Source organism: Phoenix dactylifera, chromosome 11 (genome assembly GCF_051530095.1).
Source record: "Phoenix dactylifera cultivar Ajwa chromosome 11, Ajwa_hap1_PhDact_Kaust_v1.1, whole genome shotgun sequence".
Taxonomy (NCBI): Eukaryota; Viridiplantae; Streptophyta; class Magnoliopsida; order Arecales; family Arecaceae; genus Phoenix; species Phoenix dactylifera.
The window spans coordinates 13,166,816-13,189,092 of record NC_143200.1 but is presented as its reverse complement, the minus strand read 5'-3'; the positions used below and the strand labels follow the sequence as shown (position 1 = coordinate 13,189,092).

Genomic DNA, 22,277 nt, shown 5'->3' with positions numbered 1-22,277 from the left:
TGAAAAAGAAATGGTAAAGTATCCAGAACAACATGCAGAAATGTTTTCCAAGCCAATGGAAAGTCATGCAGATCAATGTAACCAACAAGGTTAACAAAAAATGATTAAATGATTGAAGGATTGGAATTACCACACAGTATCTCACAAGGATATAACCATAACTGATGGCCAGCAGACAAAACAAAGAGAAATTCTTCTGGTTCTGAACTTGATCTAATATAAAAAGGCATAGGAGCTATACGGGGATTAGTCTAATAGTTCGGTTCTGAGATTATGCAAATGCATTTTCAGAAGATCATGTCATTATCTCATGGGAACTGCATATGATACTATTTGAAAGTGTACTAAGAGAACCAACCACATTTGTCAAATAAAATATTAAGCAGCGTACACAGCACATAAAAATGGGAGCAAAAGTAGAGGTGTCACTGTCATGATTTATAGAAAACAAGGATGTAAATGTTAGAAAAACACCACAGCTTCCCAAATTAAATGAGAGCAGAAATAAAAATGAAAAAACATATTAACTTAATTAGCCAATCGCAACAAATGGGAGAAAAAGTTATCCAATGGTGAAGCAGGCATTTCAGATAACTTTATAACAAGAGACGTAAAAGAATTGCAGAAAAAAAAAAGCACAATAAGATTCACACATAAACTGGTAGTTCATGTAAAAGAGCCCATGTATTTATGGTCGGGATTTTGGGAAGGAGAAAATGTAAAAATGTGACACATTTGAGTATTGAGCAAACAACTCCTGATTTTTGACAAGCAAAATACAAACTTTGAGAATTTGGGTTCTCGAAGTCAAAATCGTACCTTTATCGTTACCATCTTTATCTTGAAACTATCATGAGCCTCCAAATCCTATGAATTCTTTAGGAACAACCGAAAAAACACGTCAAAAGAAATTTAATTACAGTTATGTAATTAAAGAAGTCTTACAAAAATATAATCTTCAAAAAACAAGAAATTGAAAGGCAAAAAAGGAAAAGGAAGAAGAGGCTCAAATTCACCACTTCCAAAAGTTCCTCGCCTATTGCTAGAGAAGCTGACACGCAAAGAAGAGAAGAAGAGTAATTTCACAACTTGCCCATCATCTCATTAATATACATGCACACAAAAAAGAGGAGAAGATCCCCGCACCTCTTCTCCGATGGTGATGACCTCTCCAACTTACAATGAATGCAGATCATGTGCCAGCAATGTAGCAGACCTTCCACATATGTCTCGCCTATTGCTAGAGAAGATGGCATGCAAAGAAGAGAAGAACAATTTTTAGAAGTCGCCCCTTGTTGCATGAATATTCATACAAAAATAAATCCGTACACAAAAAAGCGAAGAAGAAAAGGAGAAGGAACAATGCTTGAAAGGTAACTGAGAAATCACTATAGATGCTCACCTCCTCTCTCAAGTAGAAAGCTAGGAGAAAGGAGAGATGGAAGGCTGAGCCTTGTTTACCAACATACAAGAACCAGCTCTTTGAGAAGGCGATTATCCATCACATTGTATGCCCGCCCATGCTCCTAATTCTTGGAACCATTATAAATACCATTTTGAAACAGAGGAAGACAAAATCCATGCAGGACCAAAAATTACCTGGGAAAGAATAATTGAAACAAAAAAGAAGAGTCAGTAAAACTGAAAAAATGAGGTTGGAATGCGAGTAGATTTGAAATATGAAAAAATGTGACACATTCTATTATTGAGCAAACAACACCTGATTTTTGACAAGCAAAATACAAACTTTGAGGATTTGGGTTCTCGAAGTCAAAATCGTACCTTTTTTGATAGCATCCTTATCCCAAAACTTTCATCAGCCTCCAAATCCTATGAATTCTTCAGGAACAGAAGAAAAAACACATCAAAAGAAATATAATTATAGTTATGTAATTAAAGAAGTCTTAAAAAAACATAATCTTCAGAAACAAGAAATTAAAAGGAAAAAAGGGAAGAGGAAGAAGAGGCTCAAATTCACCACTTCCAGAAGTTCCTCGCCTATTGCTAGAGAAGCTCACGCAAAGAAGAGAAGTGCAATTTTACAAGTCAACCATCATCTCATCAATATACAAACATACACAAAAAAGAGCAGAAGATCCCTGCTCCTCTTCTCATCGGGTGTGGGCATCTCCAACTTACAATGAATACAGATCGGTTGCCAGCAGCGTAGCAGACCTTCCAGAAATGCCTCGTCTATTGCTAGAGAAGATGGCATGAAAAGAAGAGAAGAACAATATTAGAAGTCAGCCATTGTTGCATCAATATTCATATATAAATACATCCATACACACATAAAAGCGATGAAGAAAAGGAGAAGGAACCGTGCTTGATAGGCAACTGAGATATCACTATAGATGCTCACCTCCACTCTCAAGAAGAAAGCTAGGAGGCAGGAGAGGTGGAAGGCTGAGCCTTGTTTACCAACATACAAGAACCAACTCTTTGAGAAGGCGATTATCCGTCACATTGTATGCCTGCCCGTGCTCCATCCAAAGCATGGAACCATTATAAAAGCCATTTTGAAGCTTACGTCTTGCATGACAAGTTCACATAATCAAGAGCATTAGATAATCAGGTCTACTGCAATAAATAAATAAGGTTTACCGCAAATCTGAATATGACTCAAGAGGGTTCACTCCCAGCTCACAACCTACCAGTACTTTCAAATCAAGATCTGGTCAAAACCGGTCAGCAACACATGAATAACTTAATCTAGTATGCCAGTCTAAAATATGACTAGCTCTATTGATGCTTGTTGAACATCAGGAACAGATCAAAAAGCGATTTGATTGAAGAAATCACAGTCATAAGCAATAAAGGTAATAGTAAGACAAATTGTTGGCAAATAAATCAAAATATACTTACGTACTTCAAGAAATACTGCGATCAGACAGTTTTTCGACCTTTGCATGTTGTTCCACCAATTAGATATGCTTGCTTAAGAGACATCAATGCTTGGAATTACCACACGGTATGTCACAAGGATACAACCATAACTGATGGCCAGCAGACAAAACAATGAGAAATTCTTCCGATTCGGAACTTGATCTAATATAAAAAGGGATAGGAGCTATACAGGGATTAGTCTAATAGTTCTAAGATTATGCAAAAGCATTTTCAGAAGATCATGTCATTATCTCATGGCAACTGCATATGATATGATTTGAAAGTCATACTAAGAGAACCCATCACTTTTGTCAAATAAAAGATTAAGCAACATACACAGCACATAGAAACCAAAACAAAAGTAGAGGTGTCACTGTCATGATGTATAGAAAACAAGGATGTAAATGTCAGAAAAACACCAGAGCATCCCAAATTAAATGAGAGCAGAAATAAAAATGAAAAAACAAATTAAATTAATTAGCCAATCGCAACAATTAGGAGAAAAGTTATCCAATGGTGAAGCAGGCATTTCAGCTAACTTAATAACAAGAGACAAAAGAATTGCAGAAAAAAAATAAGACTCACACAAACTGGTAGTTCATGTAAAAGAGCCCATCTATTTATGGTCGGGATTTTGTGAAGGACAAAATGTAAATATGCGACACATTCTAGTATTAAGCAAACTCCTGATTTCTGACAAGCAAAACACGAACTTTGAGAATGTGGGCTCTCGAAGTCAAAATCGTACCTTTATTGATACCATCTTTATCTCGAAACTATCATCAGCCTCCAAATCCTATGAATTCTTCAGGAACAACAGAAAAAACACATCAGAAGAAATTTAATTACAGTTTTGTAATTAAAGAAGCCTTAAAAAAATATAATCTTCAAAAAACAAGAAATTAAAAGGCAAAACGGGAAAAGGAAGAAGAGGCTCAAATTCGCCACTTCCAGAAGTTCCCAGCCTATTGCTAGAGAAGCTGACTCGCAAACAAGAGAAGAGCAATTTTACAAGTCACCCATCATCTCATCAATATACATACATACACACAAAAAAGAGAAGATCCATGCTCCTCTTCTCCTCGGGTGATGACCTCTCTAACTTACAAAGAATGCAGATTGGTTGCCAGCAGTGTAGTAGACCTTCCAGAAATGCCTCACCTATTGCTAGAGAAGATGGCATGCAAAGAAGAGAACAAATTTAGAAGTCACCCCTGGTTGCATCAATATTCATACATAAATGCATCCATACAAACAAAAAAGCAAGGAATGCTGTCCCGGCCCGTAATAGCCGGTTCAGCCCGTACCGAACCGATACTGGCTCTGACCGGTCTGGTTCGGTGTTAAAAACCCGTACCGGCCCGAACCGGCTAACCGTATCGGCCCGTACCGGTTCCAAATTTTTTTTGGGACTTTTGGATACGTGAACCAAGACGAACCAGTGATACTGGCTCAGTACCGGTCCGAACCGGTACCGGCGCCTATCGGTACGTCGGTACGGTCGGAACAGCGGACCTTATGAAAAAGCGAAGAAGAAAAGGAGAAGGAATAGTGCTTGAAGGGTAACTAAGAAATCACTATAGATGCTCACCTCCTCTTTCAAGTAGAAAGCGAGGAGACGAGAGGTGGAAGGCTGAGCCTTGTTTACCAACATACAAGAACCAGCTCCTTAAGAAGAAGATTATCCGTCACATTGGATGCCCGCCCATGCTCCTTCTAATTCTTGGAACCATTATAAATACCATTTTGAAGCTTATGTCCTACATGACAAGTTCACATAATCTCGAGCATTAGATAAACAAGTCTACTGCAATAAATAAATAAGGTTTACTGCAAATCTCAATATGACTCGAGGGTTCCCTCCCAACCCGCAAGCTACCAATGCTTTCAAATCAAGATCTGGCCAGAACAGGTCAGCAACACATAGATAATTTAATCTAGTATACCAGTCTAAAAATTGGTGTCCAAGACTATTGATGCTTGTTGAACATCAATAATAGACCAAAAAGCTAATCTGATTCAAGAAATCACAGCCTAAAGCAATAAAAGTAATACCCAGACAAATTGTTGGCAAATAAATCAAAATATACTTATATACTTCAAGAAATAATGCGATCAGAAAATTTTTCGACCTGAGCATGCTGTTCCACCAATCAGATATGCTTGCTAAAGAGACATCAATGGTTAGGATTTATCGAGGACCGCTTCCACAGAAAATCACGAATCTAGCCCCTATAAGATGAGATGATTAGGAGTTGTAATATTTCATTTAAAGGCTATCAAAAAAATGAGTAAAGATGTTGTCATCATCACCCAAAATGTTCGCACTTTAGCTGCGCATAGGGTCAGCAATCGCTCATAAGATAAATAGATAAGTAAGAAAACAGCAGACACGAATATACTTGAACAGTTTTTATGAGTTTGGTAAAGTTCTAGGATGATGCAGTTTGAAGGTCCGAGCCACAAAAACTGATGAAGTAGATTTACCATGAATAAAGTGGAATGCAAAGTGTATAATCAACATAAAAGTTGTGGTTCAAAAGGGATAGTTGGCAAAGAGAGTGGCTATCCATAATTACCTAAACTACAAAGGCCGACGGACAATAGAAACTTAAGCAAGTACATTATCATCTGATCGCAATGCAAGTGTACTATTTATGTAAATAAATTAAACAAACTTAGTCTCAAACTAGGTGGAATCAAGAAACTTCATCTCATCTAAAGGGAACCAGAAAGAGTATGGCCGTCAAACCACGTACAGGTCAAGGAATTATCTGTGTTCAATAGAAATCATTAGGTCTAGCATGGAAGGTGCAAGAAGACAACATTTTTTATTAAAAAAAGAAAAAAATATGAAAAAATGTTAGAAAAAAAGAAAAAGAAAAGAAAGGAATGGCTTCCAGTAATAAAGAACACAAAGCTATATCCACTACAGGCCTGACACAAGTCAATTCTTGTATAAAAATAAATGGAGCCTATTTGGAAGCCAAAAAAGGAATCATGTTTAGCCTACGAGAAGTGAGTCCTAAGAAACCAAAACAGACAATTTACCTAGAATACACAATATTTGGCTTTGTAACGAGCCAACCTCAGTTCCAAAAATAAATCACCGAGTCAACCAAATATGCTAATTGTTGGTCTATTTGAACTTTAGAAGATAAGACTACATCCTAAAAAATAATAATCATAAAATAAAACAATCATTCACAACTTAATAGAATATAATCATCCCGACATATCACAAGCCTTACCTTTATGATACATAATACATTCAAGAAAAAAAAAAGGCATCCCCAAGGTTTCTGCCACCTAGGACCTGAGGTGTTTCGAACACATGATGCACAGGTCAAATGGAGCAACCTTACCATTGCACCCAGCCCCGCCCGCACGTAATACATTAACAAACATGCTCAGGCATGAAATCATGAAAATTAAAGAGAAAGAGAGGTTGAAAAAGAAATGGTAAAGTATCCAGAACAACATGCAGAAATGTTTTCCAAGCCAATGGAAAGTCATGCAGATCAATGTAACCAACAAGGTTAACAAAAAATGATTAAATGATTGAAGGATTGGAATTACCACACAGTATGTCCCAAGGATATAACCATAACTGATGGCCAGCAGACAAAACAAAGCGAAATTCTTCTGGTTCTGAACTTGATCTAATATAAAAAGGGATAGGAGCTATACAGGGATTAGTCTACTAGTTCGGTTCTGAGATTATGCAAATGCATTTTTAGAAGATCATGTTATTATCTCATGGCAACTGCATATGATACTATTTGAAAGTGTACTAAGAGAACCAACCAAATTTGTCAAATAAAATATTAAGCAACATACACAGCACATAAAAATGGGAGCAAAAGTAGAGGTGTCACTGTCATGATGTATAGAAAACAAGGATGTAAATGTCAGAAAAACACCACAGCTTCCCAAATTAAATGAGCAGAAATAAAAAGAAAAAAAACATATTAAATTAATTAGCCAATCGCAACAAATGGGAGAAAAAGTTATCCAACGGTGAAGAATTGCAGAAAAAAATAGCACAATAAGATTCACACATAAACTGGAAGTTCATGTAAAAGAGCCCATGTATTTATGGTCGAGATTTTGTCAAGGAGAAAATGTAAAAATGTGACACATTCGAGTATTGAGCAAACAACTCCTGATTTTTGACAAGCAAAATAGAAACTTTAAGAATTTGGGTTCTCGAAGTCAAAATCGTACCTTTATCGATACCATCTTTATCTTGAAACTATCATCAGCCTCCAAATCCAATGAATTCTTCAGGAACAACCGAAAAATTACATCAAAAAAAATTTAATTACAGTTATGTAATTAAAAAAGTGCTACAGAAATATAATCTTCAAAAAACAAGAAATTGAAAGGCAAAAAGGGAAAAGGAAGAAGAGGCTCAAATTCACCACTTCCAGAAGTTCCTCGCCTATTGCTAGAGAAGTTGACACGCAAAGAAGAGGAGTAATTTCACAACTTGCCCATCATCTCATTAATATACCTGCACACAAAAAAGAGGAGAAGATCCCTGCACCTCTTCTCCTCTGGTGATGACCTCTCCAACTTACAATGAATGCAGATCGGGTGCCAGCAATGTAGTAGACCTTCCATATATGTCTCGCCTATTGCTAGAGAAGATGGCATGCAAAGAAGAGAAGAACAATTTTAGAAGTCACCCCTTGTTGCATGAATATTCATACATAAATACATCCATACACAATAAAGCGAAGAAGAAAAGGAGAAGGAACAATGCTTGAAGGGTAACTGAGAAATCACTATAGATGCTCACCTCCTCTCTCAAGTAGAAAGCTAGGAGAAAGAAGAGGTGGAAGGTTGAGCCTTGTTTACCAACATAAAAGAACCAGCTCTTTGAGAAGGCGATTATCCGTCACATTGTATGCCCGCCCATGCTCCTAATTCTTGGAACCATTATAACTACCATTTTGAACCTTATGTCTTACATGACAAGTTCACATAATCTCCAGCATTAGATAAACAGGTCAACTGCAACAAATAAATAAGGTTTACTGCAAATCCGAATATTACTCAAGAGGGTTCCCTCTCAACTCACAACCTACCAATGCTTTCAAATCATGATCTGGTCAAAACAGGTCCACAACAAATGGATAATTTAATCTAGTATACTAGTCTAAAAATTGGTATCCAGCACTATTGATGCTTGTTGAACGTCAATAACAGACCAAAAAGTTAATCTGATTCAAGAAATCACAGCCTTAAGCAATAAAAGTAATACTCTGACAAATTGTTGGCAAATAAATCAAAATATACTTACAAACTTCAAGAAATACTGCAATCGAACAGTTTTTCGACTTGAGCATGCTGTTCCACCAATCAGATATGCTTGCTAAAGAGACATCAATGGTTAGGATTTATCGAAGACAATTTCCACAGAAAATCACGAATCTAGCCCCTATAAGATGAGATGACCATGAGTTGTAATAGTTTATTTGAAGGCTATCACCGGAATGAGTAAGGATGCTGTCATCATTTTGCCCAAAAGGTTCGGACTTTTGCTGCAGCATAGGGGTCCAACAATAGCTCAGAAGATAAATAGATAATTAAGACAACAACATAGACAAGAATAAACTTGAACAATTTTTATGAGCTTGGTAAAGTTCTAGGATGATGCAGTTTTGAAGGACCGAGCCACAAAAACTGATGAAGTAGATTTACCATGAATAAAGTGGAATGCAGAGTGTATAATCAACATAAAATTTGTGGTTAAAAGGAATAGTTGGCAAAGAGAGTGGCTATCCATAATTACCTAAACTACCAAGGCTGACGGACAATAGAAACTCAAGCAAGTACATTATCATGTGCAACTTAGACAAAAGGCATTATCTTAACCAAGTTCAAAACTTTTAAAGATATACTGAAGAAAAGGGAGAGAGGGATAGAGAGACTTTTACCAAGATCTCCCCACTTCCTACGCTCTCCACCAAAATCTACTTTAAATCTCTCAGAAATTCAAGAAACCCTTAAAAAAGAATATTGAAAAAAATAATCCCAGCAACTGGAAAGCAAAGAAGGGGAAGATGGAGAAGGAGACTCAGATTCACCAATTGATCTGCAACTAATAAATCAAAACGGCTGCAAACGGTTGCCTGCAGAACAACAGCAGCAGACCATCCAAGATTGCCTCACCATCAAGAGAATAGTTGCTTTCCTCTCAAAATGTAGCAAAACCCTCATCCAAGAATCATCACAGCCTCTTTGCATGGAACCCAAAAGCAATGCCGCTCTCCCAGTTTGCGAAACAAAGAAGAAGAAGAAAAGCAAAAGAGAAGAAACATAAACAAACAAAGAGAACAAGATAACAAGAAGCACACCATCGCGGCCATTATCCACCCGGGAGACCAACAACAAGTTGAAGGAGAAGAAAGAGAAGACCAACAAATCTTTAGTAAGAGAACTAGAAGCCGACCTGGGGAAAAGATCCCACAGTGTCTCTTTTTCTCCTCCCCCATCGAACGATCGTTGCTGCTCGGCTGTCTGCGGAACAGCAGACCTTCCAGAGCTGCTCACTCAATCGCAGCTAAAGAGCCGCGGCCAGATCTGCACCCTCTTGTCAATGATATCTGCTATCTGGTGGGGGAGGTGGACTCCTTCCGAGCCACGCATGTCTTTCGTCAGGCGAACAGTGCAGCAGACTGGGTCGCCTCATTCGTAGCACACCACTCTGGAGCCGTCCAATGGAGGGGTTTCGAGCGAGTGCCGGTGGCACTAGAGCGTGTTTTGCTTTTTGATAATTCTGCGCGTTCTCACGGTTTGCAGTGAGATGCCGGTACACCAAAAAAAAAAAAAAAAAGAGAACATAATCTCAAGCACCAAAATATTACATCCACCATGAAAGGCCTGATCAAATCATTCAAAGTTGACAGTAGACAACAAAAGCAGAGAAATTACTATAACCGATCCATGAAAACACTAAAGTTATATGTCACAGTCACAAAGGCAAAAAATAGCATACAAAACCACATAATGCCAACATCAAATAGATGTTGGGGCATTCCACAGACGTGGTGCATGCAACAACAAATAAAAGCAGGTGGACAACCAATTGAATCACCAAGGCTAACAGAACAAAAAAAGTTTGCTCAAAATTTGATGACCATCATTCATATGTCATCAAATGGAGCAAGCAATGGCAGCGAACTGAGACAACAACCAGCACAAATCTATGTACAACAACCAAGCAAAATGAGAGATATAGAAGCAATAAAATAATCCAAACTCTTTATATGAAGAACCAGAGAAATAGTATTAGCATCTGACGAGATAAGCCTCCAAAGAAATTCTATATAGCAACCTTTTAAGCTCAATGGTTTAGGATTTTCCATGGATTTCGTTTGATTCTGGCTATTCACATTTCTTTATTTCAGTCAGTTTTTCTAGAGAATTACATTGCATACCAAAGAATCGAGGTATGATTAATTTCGAGGACGAAATTTATTTAAGAGGGAAAGAATGTAATGTCCAGGCCCGATACTAACTAGGCCCAATACTTTTGAGGCCCAGTTTAAGGGTATTTGGGCCAGGTCATTAATGGGGCCGTATTGGACCCATGGATGGCAACCCTCACCTCAAGCCTAAGGACTGAAGTGACGGGCCCCAGCTGGCCAGTAGGGGGGAAGGCCAGCTTGTTGGGCCCTCATCCATGCATAATGGGAGTCTTCCACCTCTCGCCCTGGTTGAAAGGACAAGCCCAGCTGGCCTGAGGGAAAGGGCAGCTGTAGGCTTCCGAAGCAAGGAGGAAGGAGAGGGTGCCACCTCTCCAAGGGTCACCTCCTAAGCAGAGTTTACTTAAACTCCCAGTTTCTTAGCTTAGGAGTTACTATACCCTCTTATTCCTCAGCCCTCTGGAGTACTATACCATAGAAGCCAAAGGTTAAAGGAGCTGAACCTCTGAAGCCCTAGGAGAGGAAGGAGGGATTTCTTGAAGGGTGTACTGCTCGGCTACAGTCAACCCGAAGCAAAGTATGACCTGATTTACTAAAATAGGTTTAAACAAAATAAAAACGGGGGAAGTTCCTCTGTGGAACGTTTCTTCCCTCTGTTTCAAGTTTCAACAGTAAAATAGAGGGAGGAAGACTCTGGCACAGAGATGGAAGAAGAAATAACCTGTACTACCTTATATGATACACTGCAAATATTTTAAAAATATGACAGTTTGACTAGTCTGATTACCCTGTTACCCATGTATGAGGCTTCGTGCTATTGTGGGCGGTAGTCGGCAATAGCACGGCCGTGTCACGGATCGTGTCCGGGGCGTGACATATGTCACCTCAGTTGTGGATATGATAAAAATAAAAAAGGGAACAGAAATACTTTGAACACAACTGCAATTAATATAACTTATGACGTGAATGTTTTAAGGCTTGCAGCATCACGAGAAGATTGAACTTAGGTGAGATCAAATGAATAATGCTTATCGAACATTGAATTAAAACAACAAAATCCAATTAACATAGCCCAAAAAAAAAACTTTGTTAGTCCGAAAATTAACTATTTATCAAAGACGGATACATTGACGGGGAGTGCAATCAACTAGCAGACCATTTCATCCACAGTTTAGACCAACAGGGACCTACAGACAGCATCTACCAAAAAAGGGTTGATCATATCATTCAAAGTTGACAGCAAGAGGTAACAAACGCAAAGAAATTACCATAATCCAACCATGAAAATACTAAAGTTATGTGTGTCTCAATCATAGCGGCAAAAAATAGCATACAAAACCACATAATGCCAACATTAAATAGATGTTCGGGCATTCCACAAACGTGGTGCGTGCAACAACATATTAAAGCAGGTGGACAACCAATTGCATCACAAAGACTACCGGACCCAAAAAAAAGTTTGCTCAAAATTTGATGACCATCAATTACGTATCATCAAACAGAGCAAGCAATGGCAGCCAACCGAAACAACAACCAGCATAAATTTATGTACAACAACCAAGCAGGACGAGAGATATAGAAGCAATAAAATAATCCAAACTCTTTCTATGAAGAACTAGAGAACTAGTCCTAGCATTTAACGAAATAAGCATCCGAAGAAATCCTATATAGCAACCTTTTAAGCTCAATGGTTTAGAATTTCCCGTGGATTTAGAACGTGAGAGATCATTTCACATGCCAGAACAATATAGAACATAACCTCCAGAACCAAATTAGACGGAGTCCCACCAACAACCAAGAATACCAAATGTAGATTGAACAAACACCGATCAAAATATTATCTCACTATCATTCAAGTCCAGAGAGAACTTAAAGCAAAGTTCACAAAATAAAATATCTGAACCAAGTTCAAAACTTTTGAAGATATACTGAAGAAAAGGGAGAGAGGGAGAGAGACTTTGACCAAGATCTCCCCATTTCCTACACTCTCCACCTAAATCTACATTAAAATCTCTCGAAAACACAACCGTAAAAAAAAATATTGAAAACAAAAATCCCAGCAATTTGAAAGCAGAGAAGGGGAAGATGGAGGGGGGCTCAGATTCACCGATTGATCTGCAACTAATAAATCAAAATGGCTGCAAACAGTTGCCTGCAAGATTGCCTTGCCGTCAAGAGAATAACTGCTTTCCTCTCAATTGTAGCGAAACCCTCGTGCAAGAATCATCACAGCCGCCATGTAAAGAACCCAAAAGCAGCGCCGCTCTCCCAATTTGGGAAACAAAGAAGAATAAGAAAAGCAAAAGAGAAGGCACATAAAAAAAGAAAGAGAAAAAGATAACCATAAGCACAACATCGTGACCATTATCCACCCGGGAGACCAAGAACAAGTAGAAGGAGAAGAAGAAATAGAATACCAGCAAATCTTGAGAAAGAGAACTAGAAGCCGACCTAGGGAAAAGATCCCACAATGTCTTCTTCTCCTCCCCCCATCTAACAATGGCCGCTGCTCGGATGTCTGCGGGACAGCAGACATTCGAAAGCTGCTCGCTCTACCGCTACTGAAGAGAATATAACCTCCAGCACCAAACTATTTCATCCACAGCTTAGAGTTTAGACCAACAGTGACCAACAAACAGCATCCACCTTGAAAGGCTTGATCATATCATGACAGGAAGAGGCGACAAAAGCACAGAAATTACTATAATACATCTATGAAAACACTAAAGTCATATGTGTGTCTCGGTCACAGTGGCAAAAACAGCATACAGAACCACATAATGCCGACTTTAAACTGATGTTTGGGCATTCCACAAATGTGGTGCGTGCGACAACAAATTAAAGCAGGTGGACACCCAATTGCATCACCAAGACTAACGGACCTAAAAAAACGTTTCCTCAAAATTTGATTAACATCATTCACATATCATCAAATGGAGCATGCAATGGCAGCCAACCAAAACAACAACCAGCACAAATTTATCTACAACAACCAAGCAGGATGAGAGAAATAGAAGCAATAAAATAATCCAAACTCTTTATATGAAGAACCATAGAACTAGTCTTAGCATCTAGCTAAATAAGCCTCCGAAGAAATCCTATATAGCAACCATTTAAGCTCAATGGTTTAGGATTTCCTATGGATTTAGCATGTCAGAGATCATTTCACATGCTATAACATTAACAATTGAAAAGAGGGAGAGATGGCACATCGAAACAATATAAACATAACCTCCAGAACCAAATTAGACAGAATCTCACCAACAACCAAGAATACCAAATCCAGATTGAACAAATAGCGATCAAAATATTATCTCTCCATCAAAACCCTCATCCAAGAATCATCACAGCCTCTTTGTATAGAACCCAAAAGCAATGCCGCTCTCCCAGTTTGCGAAACAAAGAAGAAAAAAAGCAAAAGAGAAGAAACATAAACAAACAAAGAGAACAAGATAACAAGAAGCACAACATCACGGCCATTACCGAAAGCGATCCTATGATGCTAGTAGTGATAGCATGTTGAAATTTAGAATTTTTCAAAAATAATAGCTGTACCTGTTGGGGTTGCCTACGTACCCCCTTCACAAGGGAGATCAAGCCATACGTAGTTCTTTTAATTTTGAAATTCACAGCGAAAAAATCGAATTAAACATTTTAATTCAGATATGCATAAGAAATCAAATTTCAAAGTACCACTACAAGTACCATCGAATAGGCTCGGAAGATTACTCTGTGAAGAGCCCCAAAAGAGGTTTAACCCTCGGGGATTGAAACCTATAAGATATATCTTTGGACCTAGATTTATACGGATTATACCTTTATGAATTCTGAAAGTAACGGATCTGATGCTCGAGCTTCGTAGCCACACACTCGTCGGGCCTCTACAAGTAATCCACACGAAGCTCCTGGAGTGATCCAATCTCGCGGAAGTGCTAGCTTGCGCAGGATCTACCTTTGCTGAATTTTGATCTTTCCAACGCTATCAACTTTTGGTTCGCCTTCTTGGAAGAACTTGGAGGAATGGTTAGTAGGGATTGAAGAGGACTTAGATCTGATCTAAAGGCTCTTATCTGGGATCCCTATCAGCTATGGCGAGATGGACTCAGAAGAAGATGAAAATGGGCGAGATGGAAGGCTGAATTTCATTCACAAAATTTCATTTCTTTTTTAGCCACAATTGGAACTCTTCTTTTAAAGGCGCGCCATCTGATCATTTGAATTCGAAATTCAAATGGAAATTTGGTATCTTGTTGGCGCATGAAGGTGTTGGTTGTAACAAGATAGTTCTTATCTTGTTTGAATTCAAAATTCAAACAATAGATGGTTCATGCAGGTGAGATAGGATCGAAATAGATGGTGCTGATATTCCATCATCATCTAACCATTCTCCCACGTCCCACGATCCAAATCCCTTCACTTTTCATTGAAAATCCACGTCCGGATCGAATCCCCCGAATTCAGCCCGTCCACGAGTTTCAGGATTTTCAGGAGTCGACCTTCCCGATCTCGAGTTGACTCCAAGTCGCCTCGAGTCGACTCCTTCCCCTTCGAGTCGACTCCAAAGTCGACCCGAGTCGACCCCATAGCTTCGCAGGTCAACCCTGGCTGAGACGACAGAGAACTCCTGATACCCCCAACGAGTCGACCCTTTCAGAGCTCGAGTCCACCCCAACTTGCTTCGAATCGACCCCAAGGAAACTCGAGTCGACCCCTCCTGGAAAAACAGAAGTCGTTCTTTGGATTGTCTGAGAGAGTCGACCCCAACCCATCTCCAGTCGACCCCTCTTTACTTCGAGTCGACCCCACCTGGGAAGAATTCGTTCTTTGGATTCTCTCAGAGAGAGTCGACCCCAGCCAAGCTTGAGTCGACCCCAGCCCATCTCGAGTCGACCCCTCTTTACTTCGAGTCGACCCCTACGCCACTAATCCAATTAGGTCAAAACCAAAATTGAATCCAATTCAATTTGGCTCATCCTTAGTCCGTTTACTCAATCAAATTGAATTTATTAGTAATCTAATTACTAATTAATCCTCCAATAATTACTTTAATTATTTTATAGGATAATTTGCCAATCGAATTGACCAAATTATTTCTAAGTGATTCTCAATCATCCATCAGCTATCTTGATCAATCAGAAAACTTCTATGCGTGTGACCTCATTGGTTCGAACCTAAGCCGGTAGTACAGGAACGACTTCTTGCACTAATCGATGTGACCATATAGCAATGGTATCCGATGTCCGGATAGGCCGAATATATGCGAAGCAAATATTCGGAAACCCTAGACTATGGTTACTGTATAATTCATCCCTTTGACTCCTAATGCTAGGATGACCTCAGAGTTCTGTCAACTCTCTAATCAGTACATCCACTGTGTGATCAACTTTAGAAATCCTGTGACTCATCACAAGGATTGCCCTGACCAAGATTTTGCTAAATTGAACACAGCATTATCTCCTATTTCCAGGAGGGGTCAATTCCATCTTTACTCACGCACTGATTTCGCAAGTACTTGACTGCACCCAGTAACCTTCCGTTCCAAAATTAGAAATTCTGCTAGTTCGGTACCAAAGTACAGTAAGTTGCTTGCTAATCACTGTGGTGATCTCAGGTCTGAGGGATATTTACACCCATATCCACTCGGAACATCTCTTGACAGTAGAGCGTTCCGGAATTGGTCACGTTCAGTGAAATGTACTCCTACACTTCACTTGTGTAACATATCAGTATCTCCACACTCCTTGGTTAAGAGGACAACCAACGTATATGTCTCATAACGACCTAATCTCGACAATGCTGTTGTCCTATTAACAGCATATCAATTGGTCGCAAATAGGTTTAAGAACATAAATCCTTCTTTATCATAAAATAAGTCTTAAGAACATCATATAAGAGATCATTTGAAGATGTACAATGAAATGATGAATAATGCCAAATAACACTTTATTAATTTGTCAATCAATTCCCAACAATGAATATAAGAGATCAACACGCTGACGATTGACACGTAGGATACAACTCCCAACAATTACCCCCCCGGGAGACCAACAACAAGTTGAAGGAGAAGAAGAAAGAGAAGACCAACAAATCGTGAGTAAAAGAACTAGAAGCCGACCTGGAGAAAAGATCCCACAGTGTCTCTTATTCTCCTCCCCCCATCGAACGATTGTTGCTGCTCAATTGTCTGCAGAACAGCAGACCTTCCAGAGCTGCTCGCTCAATCGCTGCTGAAGAGAACATAATCTCCAGCACCAAACTATTTCATCCACAGTCTAGACCAACAGTGACCTACAAACAACATCCACCATGAAAGGACTGACCATATCATTCAAAGTTGACAGCAAGAAGCAACAAAAGCATAGAAATTACTATAATCGATCCATGAAAACACTAAAGTTATATGTGTGCCCCAGTCACAAAGGCAAAAAATAGCATACAGAACCACTTATTGAACACGTGAAGATTGAACATAGGTGAGATCAACTGAATAATGCTTATTGAACATTGAATTAAAACAACAAAATGCACATTACCATAGCCCAAAAAATAAAATTGTTGGTTCAAAAATTAACTATTTATCAACGCCAGATACGATGACTAGAAGTGCAATCAACTAGCAGAACATTTCATCCACAGTTCAAACCAACAGTGACCTACAAACAGCATCTACCAAGAAAGGGTCGATCATATCATTCAAAGTTTATAGCAACAGGTAACAAACGCGCAGAAATTACTATAATACATCCACGAAAACACTAAAGTTATATGTGTCTCAGTCACAGTGGCAAAAAACCGCATACAGAACCACATAATGCCAACATTAAATAGATGCGGGGGCATTCCACAAACGTGGTGCGGGCAACAACAAATTAAAGCGGGTGGACAACCAATTGCATCACCAAGACTAACAGACCCAAAAAAAGTTTGCCCAAAACTTGATGACCATCATTCACATGTCATCAAATAGAGCAAGCAATGGCAGCCAACCGAAACAACAACCACCACAAATTTATGCACAACAACCAAGTAGGATGAGAGATATAGAAGCAATAAAATAATCCAAACTCTTTATATGAAGAACCAGAGAACTAGTCTTAGCATTTAACGAAATAAGCCTCCGGAGAAATCCTAAATAGCAACCTTTTAAGCTTAATGGTTTAGGATTTCCCATGAATTTAGCATGTCAGAGATCATTTCACAAGCCAGAACATTAACAATTGAAAAGAGGGAGAGAGAGCACATCGAAACAATATAGAACATAACCACCAGAACCAAATTAAACGGAGTCCCACAAACAGCCAAGAATGCCAAATCCAAGATTGCCTCGTCGTCAAGAAAATAGCCGCTTTCCTTTCATAGCAAAACCCGGGTCCAAGAATCATCACAACCTTCTGGAGAAAATGGCCTTAACATATAAATTCAAAAGCTGTCAATAAAAGAATAAAGTGCAATATTTAATGAACAAATCAACCAACAGAAGAGTAGGAAAAGAAATGGTATACAGAGTTGACTAGGAGGAAAGGCATATAGCGATCCAAAAATCTTGTCCAGTCTCCAATAGGCTGCAGCAGTAGCCTGCTGAACAATGGACCTTCCAACTTGCAAAGCATAAAATTTTTATATTTTATTTCCGCCCTTTCCAATTTGATTAGCAAATAATACTACGAAATAGCTAGGAAGAAAAAGGGGCAAATAAATAGCTATGAAGAAAATCTCGAGCATTAGATAATCAGGTCTACTGCAATAAACAAATAAGGTTTACCGCAAATCTGAATATGACTCAAGAGGGTTCCCTCCCAGCTCACAACCTACCAGTACTTTCAAATCAAGATATGGTCAGAACCGGTCAGCAACACATGAATAACTTAATCTAGTATACCAATCTAAAATATGACTAGCTCTATTGATGCTTGTTGAACATCAAGAACAGATCAAAAAGCCAATCTGATTGAAGAAAGCACAGCCATAAGCAATAAAGGTAATAGTAAGACAAATTGTTGGGAAATAAATCAAAATATACTTACGTACTTAAAGAAATACTGCGATCGGACAGTTTTTCGACCTTTGCATGTTGTTCCACCAATTAGATATGCTTGCTTAAGAGACATCAATGGTTAGGATTTATCAAGAACAGCTTCCACAGAAAATCACGAATCTAGCCCCTATAAAAATGAGATGACCAGGAGTAGAAATAGTTCATTTGAAGGATAACACAGGAATGAGTAAAGATGCTGTCATCTTCACCCAAAAAGTTCGGACTTTTGCTGCAGCATAGGGTCCAACAATAGCTGAGAAGTGAGTACTAAGAAATCAAAACAGAAAATTTACCTAGAATACACGATATTTGGCTTTGTAACAAGTCAATCTCAGATCCAAAAATAAATCAGAGTCAACCAACATATGCTTATAGTTGGTCCATTTGAACTTCAGCAGATATGGCTACACCCTACAAAATGATAAGGATAAAACAATCATTCACAACTTAATAGAATATAATCATTACAAGATATCACAAATCTCACCCTTATTAGACATAATACATTCAAAAGAAAAAAAAGGCGTCCCAAGGTTTCTGCCCCACAGGATCTCGAGAGGTGGTTCGAACACATAATATGCACAGGTCAAAGAGCCCATCTATTTATGGTCGGGATTTTGTGAAGGAGAAAATGTAAATATGCGACACATTCTAGTATTGAGCAAACAACTCCAGATTTCTGACAAGCAAAATACGAACTTTGAGAATGTGGATTCTCGAAGTCAAAATCGTACCTTTATTGATACCATCTTTATTTCGAAACTATCATCGGCCTCCAAATCCTACAAATTCTTCAGGAACAACAGAAAAAACACATCAGAAGAAATTTAATTACAATTTTGTAATTAAAGAGGCCTTAAAAAAATATAATCATCAAAAAACAAGAAATTAAAAGGCAAAATGGGAAAAGGAAGAAGAGGCTCAAATTCGCCACTTCCAGAAGTTCCCCGCCTGTTGCTAGAGAAGCTGACACGCAAAGAAGAGGAGCAATTTTACAAGTCACCCATCATCTCATCAAGATACATACATACACAAAAAAGAGGAGAAGATCCCCGCTCCTCTTCTCCTCGGGTGATGACCTCTCCAACTTACAATGAATGCAGATTGGTTGCCAGCAATGTAGTAGACCTTCCGGAAATGCCTCACCTATTGCTAGAGAAGATGGCAAGCAAAGAAGAGAACAAATTTAGAAGTCACCCCTTGTTGCATCAATATTCATGCATAAATGCATCCATACAAACAAAAAAGCAAGGAATGCTGTACCGGCCGGTTCAGCCCGTACCAAACCGATACTGGCTCGAAAAGGTCTGGTTCGGTGTTAAAAACCCGTACCGGCCCGAACCGGCTAACCGTATCGGCCCGTACCGGTTCCAAATTCTTTTGGAGCTTTTGGATACGTGAACCAAGAGGGTTCCCTCCCAACCTGCAAGCTACCAATGCTTTCAAATCAAGATCTGGCCAGAACAGGTCAGCAACACATGGATAATTTAATCTAGTATACCAGTCTAAAAATTGGTGTCCAAGACTATTGATGCTTGTTGAACGTCAATAATAGACCAAAAAGCTAATTTGATTCAAGAAATCACAGCCTAAAGCAATAAAAGTAATACTATGACAAATTGTTGGCAAATAAATCAAAATATACTAACATACTTCAAGAAATACTGCGATCGGAAAACAAAGATGTAAATGTCAGAAAAACACCAGAGCATCCCAAATTAAATGAGAGCAGAAATAAAAATGAAAAAACAAATTAAATTAATTAGCCAATTGCAACAATTAGGAGAAAAGTTATCCAATGGTAAAGCAGGCATTTCAGCTAACTTAATAACAAGAGACATAAAAGAATTGCAGAAAAAAAATAGCACAATAAGATTCACACAAACTGGTAGTTCATGTAAAAAAGCCCATCTATTTATGGTCGGAATTTGGTGAAGGAGAAAATGTAAATATGCGACACATTCTAGTATTGAGCAAACAACTCCTGATTTCTGACATGCAAAACACGAACTTTGAGAATGCCGGTTCTTGAAGTCAAAATCGTACCTTTATTGATACCATCTTTATCTCGAAACTATCATCAGCCTCCAAATCATATGAATTCTTCAGGAACAACAAGAAAAACACATTAGAAGAAATTTAATTACAGTTTTGTAATTAAAGAAGCCTTAAAAAAAATATAATCTTCAAAAAACAAGAAATTAAAAGGCATAATGGGAAAAGGAAAAAGAGGCTCAAATTCGCCACTTCCAGATGTTCCCCGCCAATTGCTAGAGAAGCTGACACGCAAAGAAGAAAAGAGCAATTTTACAAGTCACCCATCATCTCATCAATATACATACATACACACAAAAAAGAGGAGAAGATCCCCTCCCCTCTCTTCGGGTGATGACCTCTCCAACTTACAATGAAAGCAGATTGGTTGTCAGCAGTGTAGTAGACCTTCCAAAAATGCCTCACCTATTGCCAGAGAAGGTGGCATGCAAAGAAGAGAACAAATTTAGAAGTCAACCCTTGTTGCATCAATATTCCTGCAAAAATGCATCCATACAAACAAAAAAGCAAGGAATGCTGTACCGGCCGGTTCAGCCCGTACCGAACCGATACTGGCTCCGAACGGTCTGGTTCGATGTTAAAAACCCGTACCGGCCCGAACCGGCTAACCGTATCGACCCGTACCGGTTCCAAATTTTTTTGGAGCTTTTGGATACGTGAACCAAGAGGGTTCCCTCCCAACCCGCAAGCTACCAATGCTTTCAAATCAAGATCTGGCCAGAACAGGTCAGCAACACATGGATAATTTAATCTAGTATACCAGTCTAAAAATTGGTGTCCAAGACTATTGATGCTTGTTGAACGTCAATAATAGACCAAAAAGCTAATTTGATTCAAGAAATCACAGCCTAAAGCAATAAAAGTAATACTATGACAAATTGTTGGCAAATAAATCAAAATATACTTATATACTTCAAGAAATAATGCGATCAGAAAATTTTTCGACCTGAGCATGCTGTTCCACCAATCAGATATGCTTGCTAAAGAGACATCAATGGTTAGGATTTATCGAGGACCGCTTCCACAGAAAATCACGAATCTAGCCCCTATAAGATGAGATGATTAGGAGTTGTAATATTTCATTTAAAGGCTATCAAAAAAATGAGTAAAGATGTTGAAATCATCACCCAAAAGGTTCGGACTTTAGCTGCGCATAGGGTCAGCAATAGCTCAGAAGATAAATAGATAAGTAAGACAACAGCAGACACGAATATACTTGAACAGTTTTTATGAGTTTGGTAAAGTTCAAGGATGATGCAGTTTGAAGGTCCGAGCCACAAAAACTGATGAAGTAGATTTACCATGAATAAAGCGGAATGCAAAGTGTATAATCAACATAAAAGTTGTGGTTAAAAAGGGATAGCTGGCAAAGAGAGTGGCTATCCATAATTACCTAAACTAGAAGGGCCGGCGGACAATAGAAACTCAAGCAAGTACATTATCATCTGAACGCAATACAAGTGTACTATTTATGTAAATAAATTAAACAAACTTAGTCTCAAACTAGGTGGAATCAAGAAACTTCATCTCATCTAAAGGGAACCAGAAAGAGTATGGCCGTCAAACCACGTACAGGTCAAGGAATTATCTGTGTTCAATAGAAATCATTAGGTCTAGCATGGAAGGTGCAAGAAGACAACGTTTTTTATTAAAAAAAGAAAAAAATATTAAAAAATGTTAAAAAAAGAAAAAGAAAAGAAAAGAATGGCTTCCAATAATAAAGAACACAAAGCTATATCCACTACAGGCCAGACACAAGTCAATTCTTGTATAAAAATAATGGAGCCTTTTTGGAAGCCAAAAAAGGAATCATGTTTAGCCTACGAGAAGTGAGTCCTAAGAAACCAAAATAGACAATTTACCTA

General features: G+C 38.6%; 2 long non-coding RNA genes across 4 annotated transcripts; both read right to left on the bottom strand.

Moving 5' to 3' along the window:
- Positions 1-623: 623 nt before the first annotated feature.
- LOC120108747 (uncharacterized) lies at positions 624-1,598 on the bottom strand. Its single transcript, XR_015971603.1, has 3 exons — positions 1,147-1,598; positions 1,017-1,051; positions 624-876 (listed from the first exon to the last, which is right to left on the bottom strand). It is a non-coding gene; the product is annotated as an uncharacterized LOC120108747 (long non-coding RNA).
- A 183-nt stretch (positions 1,599-1,781) lies between these two features.
- Positions 1,782-5,512, bottom strand: LOC103699850 (uncharacterized). Of its 3 annotated transcripts, none has more exons than XR_015971168.2 (5): positions 5,019-5,512; positions 4,478-4,646; positions 2,363-4,053; positions 1,979-2,199; positions 1,782-1,839 (listed from the first exon to the last, which is right to left on the bottom strand). It is a non-coding gene; the product is annotated as an uncharacterized LOC103699850 (long non-coding RNA). The 3 variants fall into 3 exon arrangements; XR_015971169.1 differs by lacking the exon at positions 5,019-5,512 and having other exon boundaries at positions 2,363-3,691; positions 3,994-4,053; positions 4,478-4,997; XR_015971167.1 differs by lacking the exon at positions 5,019-5,512 and having other exon boundaries at positions 4,478-4,997.
- Positions 5,513-22,277: the final 16,765 nt, after the last annotated feature.